At 41.7% G+C, this 15218-nt stretch overlaps 1 long non-coding RNA gene across 1 annotated transcript in view; it reads left to right on the forward strand.

Annotated features, from left to right (window-relative positions):
* The window catches only part of LOC122157932, a 64458-nt gene that overhangs the window by 37542 nt on the left and 11698 nt on the right, over window positions 1-15218 (forward strand). The window contains exons 4-5 of the long non-coding RNA XR_006168074.1: window positions 4531-4800; window positions 9799-9945. This is a non-coding gene — a long non-coding RNA (uncharacterized LOC122157932). The remainder of the gene's footprint in view (window positions 1-4530; window positions 4801-9798; window positions 9946-15218) is intronic.

The raw sequence follows: 15218 nt of genomic DNA on the forward strand, positions 1-15218 counted from the left end.
AGGCAGGCACTGATCTGGGAGTCAGGTCTGTCAAGGTATTATTAACTGTTGGTAGTGACTGAAAGATAGTAGTTGTGTTGGGCTGTGTTTTGAGTTTAGTCTCTCTCTGGTTTTGCTGCAAAAACTGTTTTGCTCTTTATGAGTATCTAAGTACTCCTTCAGATCTGCCAAAATAATACATGCGGGCAAGAGCTGTTTTCTCTCTGACTCTGAATATTGAATAATTTTACACAAAGAGTGTCAGGTTGAGTTGAGTCCCATTGACTCTTTAGTGTCCTTGGCCAGTGTGCACCCCTTCTGAGTCACATTCAAAGGAGGACTCGCCCATCTTTTCCCCTTCCCTTTCTTTGTGTTTTGAGCTGTGTGGTGGATGTTTGCTCAATAAACAATGTTTGAAGTTGGTTGTCTCCAGGTATCTGTGTTGACTGAAACCACTGTACTGTGGCAGAGAGTGCAAACAGAGCAGCTTAGTAGATTCTGTTCTGGTTCACGTGAAGCCCTCAAACACGTCTCATGAGGATTTCCTTAGTGACAGATCAGTGTATGCTTGAAGGAGTCTGACACTATGTGATTGTTTCTTTTTTAATCACCGTTATTTTCCTAAAATACAAGATTGGCTTATTTGAATGTACAAAAGACAAGTAAAAGAATCTTGCACCAATTAGGCTGGAAAGCTTGTTATTCAGATATTCAATTCTAATTCTACACCTTGTACTTTCCTGGGAACATCCTGCTTGGACATTCAGCATGTCCTGGATGATTGCAGAGTGGTCCTTCAGGACATCCAACAGCACTCAGCGCTGAACAGTGAGGGCTGGGAATGTGGTGACAAACACTTAAGGAAGAGGGGAGATATGATTCTGTGGTTTACTTTATTATTTACCAAATGACTTGCATTCATGCTGAAAATTGGTATACTAGCTTCATGTATGGTAATGCCCTGACAGTATCAGATAGAAATTTCCAGTGGTTTTGGGTGACACCTTTTCCCTTGAATTGTGGTTCTATACAACAAAAATAGTGTAATCTCAAGTTTTGTGCTTGGACATTTTGCTCTTTCCAATGGGTGAATCTGCATCCATTTCAGTGCCTGCATTCTCTTTCCTATAATGTTAATTAATGAATTCAGTCTGATTTTGCTGGGAGCTGTAAAACTTACTCTTGATGCTTGGTAGGAAAGTTCAATTAATCCAGACTTTGGTGCCAATTGAAAGTCTACCAGTCTGTGGCCATACGAAATCCCTCCATGATTTTTGTAAACCAAGTGATGAGACCAGACCAAACTCAGCTTCAGCCTGTGATGCAGTTGTTGCTGGATGAAGTGTTGAAGTGCCAGTTGGACCATGTTATTTACTGGTAAGGCTGCCCTATGTCTTTTGAAGAATTACTGAAACTCCTCAGAAAAAGGGAAAATAAATTTCCCACCTCTTTTTTGAAAGACCAAAATACCTTCCATAGAACACAGAGGTATCTCAAGGAGATCTTGTAGCTGCTTTGCTTGCATTCGTCATCAAAACACGCCTCTCGAATATCTTGTTCTTTACTCCTTTGGGAGTGCACTGCAGTTCGGAGGCAGATGGAGACAACGAAGAGATTTGTTGTAATGTGGGTAATGTGGTGCAGCAGGATGTCAGGCACAGTTCATCTTAGCAGGGCTCTGTGGACAAGGTCACAGACTGTGCAATGGTCAGAAAGAGGGAGTGATGCCAAACAAATCATAAAACAGCATGAGTTGGAAGGATCCATGGAGTCTAACAACTGGTTCTGCACAGGAGCACCTGAATATCAGACCATAGACCAAAATATATGAGGAATAGTTACAGCAGTTGGGAAGTAGGAGGGAAAGCCATTTGTATGAGCACAGTGTTGGTCTGTTTGGATAAAAAAACCTCATTTGTATATATATTTCTTGGGTAGAAGTTCAAAGAGAGATGGGAAAAATTCCAGGCTGTTTACTGGCTTGCATTGTCCAATACCTGTTTTCAACTAAATCATCACAACTACCTTAAACTATCTTTACATCTTATCCTGAGCCTGGTTTGCTTTGGGAATAAACAGTGATGATTCTTCATTGCCTTTGTTCACTTAATTGGAACGTGCTGGAACCACTTTGGCCTGCGTAAGAATTAGCAAATTTTTTCTGGCATAAGTTAACTCCTGTTCAATGATTTGTGGTCAGGTACTCACACAGAACTTTGCTGAAAGGCCAGGCAGCAGTCTCCGTTTGGAAGGGTAATCTTTGTACTAGTGTTACATTAAACACAACTTCAGGCTTTGATGGATCCATCTGATGGACTTTGCCTCTCATGAACCTCAACTGCCTCACAAAAACCCTAGTTGTAATCTGATGTTCTCTAAATGGAATTAGAGGAGAACAGAGTCTATGGCATGTGAATGGGCCTGAAGGATGCTGGAGGGCTCAGTGTTGAGCTCATTGGCATAGCTCAGTGTCTTCAGCCTCGTTAGAAGAGTTGTACAACCCAAGCAAGTTGGCAGATCTACTAAACAAGAATTATGCTTTTTGACAGACTCTGTGGCTTTGTTTCTGAGTGATGCAGATAGTAGTTTTGAAGGGAAAACTGATCTCCAATTCCCCTTCATATTCACATCCAGCTTCCCTTTAAAACCTGTCCATTTTCTTGTCCCTGCAGCATACGTCAAAGTGCTGCTTCAGGACCCTGGTGCCTGGGAGCTGCAACTTCTGCCCTGAAACAACTTGGCTTGATTTGATATATTCTCATGCTGATGCCAATTTTTTGTCTGAATAGGCTTCCTTGCTTTGCTATACTTACTACTCTGCCATATTTCTACAGGGAAAGCTGAATGTTTTTCTGTCTTCTCTTGAAAGACTGAAATTCCCATCTCTCCTACCCACTGAATGAGGCACACTGCTCTACCATGGCCCTGGAGAGGGAGGGTCAGTGATGCTTCCCTGGTTCTCTGGGCTGTATCTGTCATGACATAGGACTGCACTTCAGCAAAAGGAATTTGTATCTTCCCACGTTGCTCCCTTCAGCACCTTTGAAGAAGTACCTTTCTATCTCTCTTTCCACTAGATAGATGATTCTTGCTTCATTTCACCTGGCTTCCTTACCCACAATCGTTCAGTAGGGCTGGTTAATGAAGTGTGTCAGTGCATAGAAGTGTCCTGTGCATGGCCATCTCTACAAGGACTTGCCTGCCTGAGCTCTGCAATTACGTGATTTTAATTGGCTTTTAATTTGGGGAGATTATTTCTTATACTTAAATGAAAGCCACAGAGGTGTCATTAATATGTAGGTTAGAAATTGGAGGGGGGAAAAAAAAAAGTGGCTGAATTGCTTCTGAGCTAATAAAGGAAAATTCACATTTACTTTCCCATGTATTTAATGTGAAATATACCAGAAAGTCCATAATTAGAAAATTATAAGGATTTAAACCTATATTGCAAAAATACATTTCTGTGGCTCTGGAGGTTGCAAACATGCTTTCCGTTTAGAGCTGTATGTTGCATTTATGCTGATTTAATCATTCATTAAACATTAGTAAGAGGCCAATTATGCTGTTCAAGAATAAGATGTTTTACGAGAAAATGACAAAAAGATACATGTAATCATTGAAATGCCAGTTTACAATCAGATAGGATGGGAAATAATCCCTTTAGCAAGCTTAAGCTTTTACATATTAATGGCAACATTGGGGAGAGTGGAAAGAGGGCTTTAACAGCCTTGCGGCCTTCTGGTCCTAATCAGAAAGTGAGTGCTTACAGTGCTCTGGACAAAAATATAATGAACTGTTTTACTCTGTGGCAGAGACCACGTGAAATGCTTTTTAATTGTCCTTGCTGTGGCTTAAAGTGTGTGTCTACTGATAGACATATAAGTATAGGTTCGAATCTCACTCTGGCTCTTGCAAGAGATGAGATGTCCTAAGAAGGGAAGGGGATACAGTCCACTGGGACACCTTCAAGCTTGTATTTCTGAAGTTCCATGTCAATCACTTTGTAGAAGGAGGTGGACAGAGGGAGAACATACCTGTAAAATGGAATCAGGGTGACAGGAACTCATTATACCATCTCTCTTCCAAGACTTGGGGACATCCAATTAAACTCTTAGGTGACAGGTTCAGAATAAACAGGAGGAGGTGGTTCAGACACAGTACTGCTAAGTGGTGGAACTCCTTACTGCAGGACCTGATGGATACTATGAGCTTGCATAGGTTCAAAACACAAGTAGATAAATTCGTGCGAATGGGGAAGAAACCAACATTTGATGTATATCAAGCACAAAGTTCCTTTTGTTTCAAAGCTTCTCAGCTGTGAATTTTTATTCACTGGGAAAAACATGTGATGTGTGTGCTAGTCTGGTTTGGGCTGCCCAAGGAGGTGGCAGGTTCACCGTCCCTGGAGGTGTGCAATAACTGTGGGGATGTGGCACTGAGGGATGTGGTCAGTGGGCACGGTGAGGGTGGGATAAGGTTGGCATCTTGTCTTTTCCTATCTTAATGATTATATTATTCATTAGCTTATCCTCAGCTGTTTGTTTTCTGCAGCTGTTGGTGGAGAAGGATGTAACTAATGGACCTTTGAGCTGAACCCTCACAGAAAACTTATGTTTTCATATGCATCAGTAAAAGACATTTTTTAAATCTCATTTTGCGACGTTGCACAGATTCCTGTGAGAAAAATATTCAGCGTTGGTTCTCTCATATTTATGATGCATCAGAAACCTAAAGAACATCCAGCAAACCATGGACTGCACATGGATGAAGACTTCTTTGGTGTGCGTGAAAAGGCTGCTTCACGGCCAAGGAGCTGCAGAGGTAAGCTCAAAATGAAGAAAACAAGTCATGACTAACCACAATTGCTAGTTTTATTGTTCATACGAACTCTGCTCCCAAGTTCCTCACCTCTGAGCCCCTCTGGGTGCTTTGTGTCCTGGCGTATTTTGATTGCCAGGATCGCTCAAATCTTGGAGTAAACCTGTCTTCCTCTCTGAGTGCATCTTGACCAAAGGGTGAGTAGGGTTGGGCAAAGAAAATCCACCATGATCTGAGCAAACACCCTATCGTTACAAAAAAAAAACCCCACAGCCAGGAAGTCCAAAACTTTGAGGACTTGTTTGCAATGAAGAAAATAGATGTAGGACTGAGAATTTCTCAGGCAAGAGCACAGAAAACAGGGAAGCCCTGCATGAGCTGCGGGCGGGTTCCAGACAAACCAGCAAAATATCACTCCAGCTTCCCAGGGCCACGCCAAGCATTGACGCTCTTTGACCGCCTTGCCGACTTGTACATCTGGCCACCCAAACATTCAGTCCTCTTTTTCCAAATCCAGTTGGTCAGCTGTGCCCGTTGCCATGCTGGCCTCTGGGCAACGGACCCGAGCAGTGCTGTTGAGAGGGAGAAAAATGTATTCCAGCGATAGTATTGAAGGGTTACTGCTGCCAAACACACTGTGTCTGTGGAAACACCTGTTGAGTAGCTGTTGCAGTGGGTAGAGCAAGATGAAGAAAGACAGCTGTAAAGGTGCCAGCAGCAGTAGGAAGCTCTACCAAGACTGCTTTGTGCCAGTTAGAGATGTGCCAAATTATTTGGCTGCATTTCAAATATCTGGGTGTCCACTACATTTGCCAGCTCGTACTCCCAGGGAATATTTCAGCATTAACACCACTACTGCCGTGCTCCCGCTGCACTTCCACTTTAATTTTGGTCTTTATGTTTCTGCGTTGCTTTTTGTTTTTTATTTCTCGTTCCTTTCCACATCTGTGGCATGCAAAGGAAAGCCCAGTATTGCAGTGCAGAGTCCAAAATAAAGGCTGGGATCTGCAGTCGGTAGGAAGACAAAGCATCGCTGTAAAGTTCTTTTGGCCACTGGTTTGTGAGATATGCTGGCTTTTTTTTTTTCTCTTTTCTTTTTGTTTTCCTTTTTTTTTTTTTTTTTTCCCAGAGAATCTTAATTTTACCTTTTACAAACAATTTGCTAACCTGCACACTTCTCCTACCTGCCCATCTTGAAATCCTTGGAACTGCAGACCTCAGCTTTGGGAAGTTTGCAGTGGGAATGGGGCTGAAATTCGAAAGTTGAGCTGTTAAGGCAGAATGGCAAAACATGGAAACTCTCTGAATGTTTCATGTCTATTCTGGAGTGTTTATGTACCATCCATTGCACTGGCGATATCCACTGAGGAACGAGAGAGCTCACAGCTGGAAGGAGAATTTCTCTCTTCAAAGAAAACCTTTCATGATTTAAGAGCGCTCTTTTTATAGATGAGGAATTGAGAGAAAAAAGAAAAGGAGTTGTAAAATAACAACAATTTGTTTTTGATAATCATCTTTTCCCTCAAGTGCCCAAGGAGCATAGAACCAGCCCTGCCCCTTTCCTCTTCCCCTTTCCCTGTAAGAAGACCATGCTGTAAATCCATCCACTGTTCACGACAGACCCTAGAGGTATGCCCAACATTAAGTTTCTTCTTGTTTTGAAAGCCAAAACAAACAATGAAATCTCAAATAATTGAATTCTTTCTCTAATAGTTCCTTCCCCTGCCTGGAACAAGGCTCTTGTGGTTCAACAGCTGTTATACCTGCAGTGCAGGTAAATTCAGTGCATCCTAACTAGGATGAATTCAAGCCTAAACAACCCTGTTCCTGAATTTCTTTGTCTACGTCATGGTTTGTTCATTGCTTCGCAGGTGTGTTTAGTTCTGGTCTGGGGACTCAGGAATGGTGTTGCTGTTAGGGCTGGTTGCTGTCCCTCCCTGCAGCTTTGTTTTCTGTGCTTTTTGCAGTTTTCTACATGTTTGGTTTTTGTTTTTTTTTTTTGTGCCTTCTCTTATTACACATTGTGTGGTGCATGGCTTCATTCCTGTTGTTTGTTTTAATCAACACAGAATCCTATCTGATCTAAGGTTAAATGGTTAAAATGAAAATCTTACACACACTTTTCTTTACAACGTGGTCTTTTTCCATAATAAATCTCATTTATTAAAGAAAAACAAACCTTTGCTTTTTGAATGAGATAATGTTGCACCATACAAATTGGCAGAAACACAAATGTGTCCAGGAGAACTGGCTGTTCTTCTTTGAGCTAGCATTCCAAACACCTCTTTTTTCTATTAGACCTTTCTTTTCCCAAGCACTCATCAACCTGTTCCTCTTCTGGATAGTTTAAGTCAGGATCAGTAACTGAATGCCTGACTTATTCTGATTTTACCTGCAGGTGTGTGTCAAACAGATAAGAAGCAGTTGTACTTCAGTAAGGTTTGCAAGAGTCCATGGTTCATCTTTGCTCCAAGACAATGGGGTCATCTTACAGAAATCCTGCAGCTCCCTTCTTGTCTCTGTACTAACCAGAGAACAAAGGAAAGAGCCACTTGGTCCCTGAGCTTTCAAATGTCCAATGGATCAAGAAAACTATAGCTTACTCAAAACTCGCTGGTTGGATCTCGTAAATAATAAGAAAAGTCTCTGGCTGTTGCCTTGGCCACATCAAACTCTTCTCCAGACAACCAGAAAATGCATCTTTCCTATTAATCTTCCTGGCTTTGATGCCAGATTCATGGGTTATGGTCTGTTCATCCTGAGAAAATGTTATCTGAGTCAATATTTAGACAGAATAAGCCTTAATCACAACATAGTTATGCTTCATTAAAGAGGTTTTTCATTCACTTCATTTGGAAAATAATGCAGAATGTACCAGAAGCAAACAAATTGGGTAGATTTCCTATTCATGAAAACCTTCCTTTCGTTCCATAAAAATGAAGGGCTAATTACTTGTTCAGGAGGATTTCTTTCTTCATAGGAGAAGCAGGAATACATTTTCATGACCTTGCTAGTGTGGACAGACTTGCCGGATAGCACCCAGTTTTCCTGTTGCTGGAGTAGACTCTGAGTGACAGACAGTTGCCCCTTAACCCTTAGTAGCAGGGGAGGAACAAACCCAGGCACCTGAACGTGCTGGGGCCAGCCAGCTGGGAAGAAGCTCTGCAGGATAGTACCTGGAATCATGGTGGACACCAAGTAGAACAGGAGCCAGCAGTGTGCCCTTGATGCTTTGAAGGCTGAAGATAAACTGGACTGCAGTTAGGTAAAGGATCACCAGCAAATCAAGGGAGGTGATCCTTCCCATCTACTCATATCTGGTGAGGCCACACCTGGAGGATTGTGTCCAGTTCTGGGTCTGCAAGATAGAGATCCCAGTGTAGAGATCCAGTGCAAGATAGAGATCCCAGTGTAGAGCCACCAAGGGTCTGGAGCAGCTCTGCTGTGAGTGGAGGCTCAGTGCAATCCCATCCAGGTCTGTAAATACCAGAAGGGAGGTGCAGAGAGGCAAGAGAGGCATTGCTGAGTGTCCTTGCAGAAGGGCAAGGCACATCCAGGTCTCGGCAGAGTGAATACAAAGAGCAGAGCGCAGGCATGGCAAATATGGCCTCAGAGCCCCTCTGCACTGCCATGTGGCTGTATTACCATAGTAACTGACCATTCAGCTGTCCTTAATGTATTTCTTTATCCTTGTAACATCCTGGCAAGGTGAAAATGTGTTTTTGTCTCCATGTAGCAGGCTGTGTGCAGTGGCTCACCCAAGGGGACACAAGCAATGCTGTTGCTCCTCTTGAAGTCTAGAACAGCATAGAAATACCAACGCTTTCCCTCTTTCCCACTGTAAGGAAATAGGTTGCAGTTCCTTCTTCCTTCCTATGCCCATAAGCTTAGACCAGGCAAGCAGTGGGGAGGCTGCAGAGAAGTCCGTCCCTTTCTCCAGGGCATGGAAGAGCAGATGATTTTGCCTGCAGTGCTCATAAAAAAAAAAAAAATTGATTTCTTTCATCTCTTTCCTGTGCAAAGGCCAGTGCTGAGCCCAGCAGATTATTCAATAACATCCCATAAAAATATTAAACTTCTATATCGGAACCAAATTAAAATTGTATTTCATGATGTGAACAAAGGTACCCAAGTTGACTTCGTCGCTCTCCCTCTCCTTTTTCAAATTTAATATCACACAGAAGAGAGAAATGAAATCTGTATTTAAATGACTGTGGAACACTGTGCATTTAAAGTGCACAGCAAGTCACTCCCTAAAGCACTCCATATGATATGTAAATCTTTTGATCTTTCACAAAATGCATGAGTTCCATAAAGAATAATGAGTACTAGCTTGGGAAGTACAATATTGACTGTCACTGTAGTGCACTTAGCCACAATTATTATTTGCATGGCTTTTGCAACATTACTGGAGGGGAGAGTCCTGTGAATATTTTTAATGCATTCTAATAGCTGCTAAAAGAGATTTTATTTTATAATAGATGCATTCTTTCTTTTGGGTCTACAAGCATTTTTTTCAATTTATGCATTACTTTTTTTTTTTTTTTTTTTTTTTTTACTCTTTATAAAAGAGCATCTATGGGGAAAAGCAGAGGAGCATACAAGTCCTGAGGATAGAAACAATTGAGGTCCGTTAGCTGCAACGAAGCAGGGAAATTGACAATGTTTATTTATTTATTTTTTCAGCCAGTCAGAAATGTTTAACTTTATCAATGATCTTAAAAGTGATCTCCCTGAGGAATCTTGAAGTGATGCACTCTCTGAGATGCATTTTGGACAGGCCAAGGTGTAAATGTATGCAGATTCCCTTAGGATCCGTTTTTCACTTGCAGCTGAGGTTGGCAGAGTCTTCGGCACCAATCCAGCACATTGCTCCTGAGTTTCACCATGGGAAGGATTTCAGAGCCTGGATCTGGTGACAGTGGGGGCTTATTAGCTGTGGGGAAGGAGAAGCTGAGCTTTACAGTCTGCGTCCTGAGCCTTTTCTATGTTTTTTCCCAGCTTTCCAGTGATGCATGCAGTCCCTCTTAGAGATGCATAAGCAAACCCTGCCTTCCAGAACCAAGGTTTCTCTCTCTGGGATACCAGCACCTTGTATGTCCACCCAGAAGATGCAAAGACTATAAGCTCACAGCGTGGGAGAATGAGGTAAGAATAACAGTTGGAACCATGGCAAAAACCATAAATGAAATATAATTAGCTTATTACTATTAATGCTTTCTGGCTTCCTCCCTGAAGCTCTCAATGCCTGTCTCAAGGTCTTTTTGAAGTAGTTTGATGTATTTATTACCTGCCCTGCTATAAAGCTCGGAAGCAGCTTGTTTCATAGAACAACCTTTCCTCCTATCAGGGAGCAGTGATTCCTAACCGTTCGTATTGATCTGCTCTCAGGGTCTGGTTTATCAGGCCAAGTAACTTTCTGCTGTTTTTGGCCTCATTTCTCTGACTGTAGAATGACCATAGTGACATTTTCTTTCTTTGTGATAGCACTTTTAGGGCCTGAGAAGAAAATGTTGTAATCATAGTCATATGTTGTAATCAAAGTCATAGCTGAACAGTAATAGGGCATTGCAATAGGGAGCTGCTCCTCTGATTTGAATCAGGCTTCCAGAGGTCAAGGAAGTGAAGAAGTGAAGGACACTTTGTGAGCCCAGTGCAGAAAAAAAAAGAAAAGAAAGCACATTTTTACCCAAAACTGAATGTATGATTTTATTTTTTCAGCCTTTTCCAACTATACCACAACTTACACAGGGTACAGGACTTGAAAAATTTCTTCTGTCAATGGCAAGAATACATAAAAATCCCTTTGTTTGAGTTAGACACATCTTTGGGGCACACCATTCTTATTTTTGTAGTGCTCTTATTCTTACAGGTTTCTATCCTCCTCAATGCTGTATATTCAATAGATTTTTTTAAAACACAGAAGATGGTATAGATCTTGCCAGTTGAATTCTTTCCAGTTTCTCTTCTTGGTGTTGAATTTTCCTACTTTTTGTTGTATGACTTTTAGTTTCCCACTTTAGAAACATTGTTCCATTCACAAGCCCATCTAACGATCAGAAACAGCCAGTGGAGTTTAGGTTGAATGACCATATTGCTGTCTGTTGCTTTCAGGTCTTTCTTTCTAAATCCCTTTTCATCCACATCATTCCAAAAAAGAATTCCTCTGTGGGAACATTTATTAGAAACAAGCTGCACCAATTCCCCAAAAATCTACTGAACTTGTTTACCTGTTAAGACTTGTAGTAATTTTCCATAACAATATTGCCATTTATTATGCTCTGGAAAGGCACTATAAAGGCACTTTCAAGAGGAGAAAACCAAGAAAGATTATTCATTTCACATCCTCATGCAATTCTTTTGTAGGTGGCTTTCAACAAAGGGTGATATTGGATTACATTCATTTTGGTTCTTAATAAACTAGTAAATCTCCCATTGTTCTATGTTGTCCAATTATAAAAGCAATGAATATGAGACTAAGCACTTCAAGATAACCATAGCTTTAAAGATAGACAAAAAGCTTTATAGATTAGGATCAGAATAAAACTGCCATTTTTGTAGCGTTTTGATGAACAATATTTTGTGAATTAAAGCTTTCTCTCCTAGGAATGTCAATAAATTACTCTTTAAGTAGAAACCACTGCAAACCTCAGGAAGAGTTTCCTAATATCTATGCTGCTGAAAAGGGAAGGAAGTAAATCCTTCCTAGAAGTCATTTCCTTGCTGTCTGAAGAGGCGATTATGGGGGTATTTCTTGAGGTCTGTTTGCCTGTAGGAGTGTGATCTGTTGGGAGTTTCTTCCTGAATCATTTCTGTTGCCTCCTGTTTAGGATATGCTACCTTTTTACACGTGCTTCTTAGCTGTACTATGTTCCAAGAATGGATCCTTCAGCACTTTAGAAATGCTTAATTGGCAATAAAAGCTGTCATTAGCATTTTGAAGGCAGAATTTGGGTATTTTCTTGTTCACAAGGAAGGGTTTCCAAAGTGGAAAGAACTGCTTCTGAGAGGTCTCTAGAGGTAATGAATTAAAACAGTATTGGCAACTGTTTTAAATACACTGGGCAGAGGCCGGACCATTTTAGTAAAATTTTAAGCATTGGAGGTTAGGGAAAAAAGAACTCTAAGCCTCAAAGTGTTCAATGAAGTCATGAGCTGGGATCATTGCCTTGTTCAACTCTGTAAGAATTCATATCTTGCTTATAGAAACATCTATTAATCTACTGATTAGCATCAGATTCTTTGTCAGCACATCCTTAATGGAAAGTAGAGCGCTCCACATGCTTGGTCCTCATATTCCTAACTTGCAAACAACTTTGCAAAATTGTCACGTGGCATGACTTACAGCTGTGAATTTGTCCATTGGCAGAGGGGAACCAATGACATATGGCCCTCTCTGATGGTGACACAGGGTAAACATCCCACCCAGTTGCTCATCCTGGTTGTATGCTAAGGCACAACATAAGAATATACATACATAGAGGCCAGTTTGATAGAGGGGAAAACAGGTCATGAGAGATGTGAAATGAGGCACCTGGGCAGAGGTGGGGAACATCTATGTGTCAGAGCCCAGGTTCATGCCTTTATATCATCCACGGAAAGGTCCATTGCCCATCTATACCCTTGGCTTGGGCTGGGATGAATTTTTGCATCATAAACCTACTACAGCCCCAGAGAGAACATGAACTGCATCTCTGAATGCAGTATGGAAGGGACACTGTGCTTGCCAAGAGTGGCAGCAGTATTAGCAAGCTCAAAGGAGAAACAAAAACAGAAGAGAAGATGCTTCCCCGCAGTCAATCCTCTCCTCACTCACGTACCCTCTCACTGTTTCCCAGAATTTCAAGCACTTTTGTCTCTTCTCAGATGGCTCTTCAACTGGAGAGATAGCTGCTGGGTAAAAATAATTCTTTAGCTCAGGATTGTCAGTCCCATCATGGGACCGTGCCTGAAAACACAATCACACTTTTTGATCAGTTCTGCTGTAACAACCTGTTGTCTTTTATAATAACATTTCCATTGGGAATATTCAGATGCAGAGTCTAAAAAGAACCATTTCATAGCACACAGGCAACTACATACACAGTGACTTTGCATTCTTATCTTTTTGATTTTCCAGTGGGTGTATTTGCCTATTTCTTTTTTCAGACCGCATCCATCTGCTTCGCCGTTCCTACAAAAGCTAGTTTACATGCAATAATTGCCATTAAAAATGTGGGGGAAAAGCTCATTGCACAAATACATTGCTTTGCTCCTTCTAAAACCCACAGAAGCTACAAGACAGCACGAGGTTGATTGATGGATGGCTTTATTTAATTATTACTTTCAGAAACATGTTCTCTATCTTACTTATAGCAGGTGCAGGCTGTGACGTGGCATTTGCTCTGGTAATTATGCAGGTTTTTCTTGTAAATAGCAGAACAAGTCAGGATGAAAGATAGCGCTGCCCTCAGGTTGTGGGAAATTATTCAGCTTTCTCTTTACCAAATTTCAAATGATACGTGTAAATGATAAGGTCGCTTTGATTCCTGCTGCACCTCCCACCCCCAGTTCTTTACTCCTGTGGCATAAAACTGGAAGAGAGGGAGGGAGTGGGGCTGGAGGTGGATGTGTGGAAGGGGCAGCTTGTGCTGTGGCTTGTGATGAGCGTTGTTACTGCAGTGTGGGAGGAGAGTGAGTGAGAAAGCTGGCTCGAGTGCCATGCACTGTGGTATAGAATTAGAAAGACTTTGGAGAGTGAGAGTTGAAGTGGCCTTTTAGTAGGGCTGGTGCTTTTCAACGCGGGGCGGTGCAGCCAACCTCCCAGCCATGTGCCCACTGGCTGCCTATGTCAGGTCTCCTCACATATCCTCCACCCTGTTGTTTCTTCCTCTTCTTTGTGTCTGTCTGAAGGAGTAGGTGCTTGGATTTTCTCCATTCTCCACCTCTCTATCCCATGTTTCTTTGTCTACATGAGGGATAAATAGCAGGCGCCATGCTGGGTGTACTCAAATCCATCCCAACAAAAAATGCCAAGGTGAACATTCCCCAGTCACCAGGAGATCCTGCCACAGGGAAATGGGGCCTCCAAAGAGCCACTGTCATCCTCAGCCCGTAAACTCTTCCTTGAACTTTTCCTTCCCTTGGAAGGAATGTATGGTTGATTGGCTCATTGCTGTCTGCTATGTCAAGATTTGGCTCTAGGGCTACAAAGGAGCCACTTCCATGTTGATTTATGATAAAAATTCAACAACTAAATCCTCTTTGTTTGCAGCAGAGTTGAGATTGCATGCCTCCCAATGGCTTGTGCAATGCAAGGATGTATAAAAACTTCAGGCAGCATTTCCAAACTTGAGTGCCTCAAGTTTTCCACCAGGGTCAGCATTTTCAAAGAGTCACAGGGTCACTAAGGCTGGAAAAGATCTCCAAGATCTCCAAGCCCAATCTCAGCCTCTCCCACTGCCCACGTCCCTCAGTGCCACATCACAGTTCTGGAGCATCTCCAAGGGACGGTGACCCCACAACTCTTTGGGCAGCCTGTTGTGGACTCTTTGGACTTCTCACTTTGGTCCTTTTGAAATGCAAATCTTTGACTACTCAATTTGGTCCCATCCAAACACGGACCCTGGGTCTGCAGCCACAGCCAGATGATTTGGCACCTGCATCTTCATTCTGCTGTGAGCTGCCTGATGTTTTACCAGATGTACTGAACACTTGCAGTTTCCACTGAAATCAAGAGGAACTGATGGTGTTTGGCACCTACTGAAAGCACAGCCTTGCTACTGAGGGCAGTGTGTAAATAACAGTTCTGTAACAGGCACCCTCTGGAAATGTTACCTTCTCTGCTCTATAGCAAGTGTGCAATGAAATGAGAACAAACCTGACAATGAAAAATGTGCATTAGTTTATATAAGAGCTTAGCTGAACAAGACAGTATTTCAATGGAAGGTGCAGAGGATGTATATGAATGAGAAGCAGTTGATTGTTACCGTGTGTCTATCAAAAAGAAAATAAGGTCATTCACAAATCTTAACATATTATGGAAGGGAGGAATATTTTTTTTAATTAGGATTAAAAATATTATCTACTTAAAATGTGCCCATGCATATAGTCCTGGCATAGCCTATGGCAACACCTATAATTTTAACATAAAACTGTTTTTTCGAAGAAGGAAGTAATTTTGAGTGATAACTAATTTAGATAGTGCTAATTATATTGGTTGGAACTTGCAAGTGAGTCAATGGATAAAAAGTTGATTAAAGCAAAGTTATGAAACAACAAGAAAAATCCCTAGCTCTGTTCTTTAAGATGCTCTGAGCATTTTAATGTTTGTTTCTGCCTACTCTCTTGGCTGGGCTGGAAAAGAATGTTTCCATATAGCTGTTCAGAGGAAAAAAGAGAGGAAAATAGAAGTTTAAGAATAGTGTGTATATTGTACACCC

The sequence above is a fragment of the Centrocercus urophasianus genome, unplaced genomic scaffold (assembly GCF_019232065.1).
Source record: "Centrocercus urophasianus isolate 14NV4802_14NV808 unplaced genomic scaffold, USGS_Curo_1.0 seq_14, whole genome shotgun sequence".
In the NCBI taxonomy this organism is placed as follows: domain Eukaryota; kingdom Metazoa; phylum Chordata; class Aves; order Galliformes; family Phasianidae; genus Centrocercus; species Centrocercus urophasianus.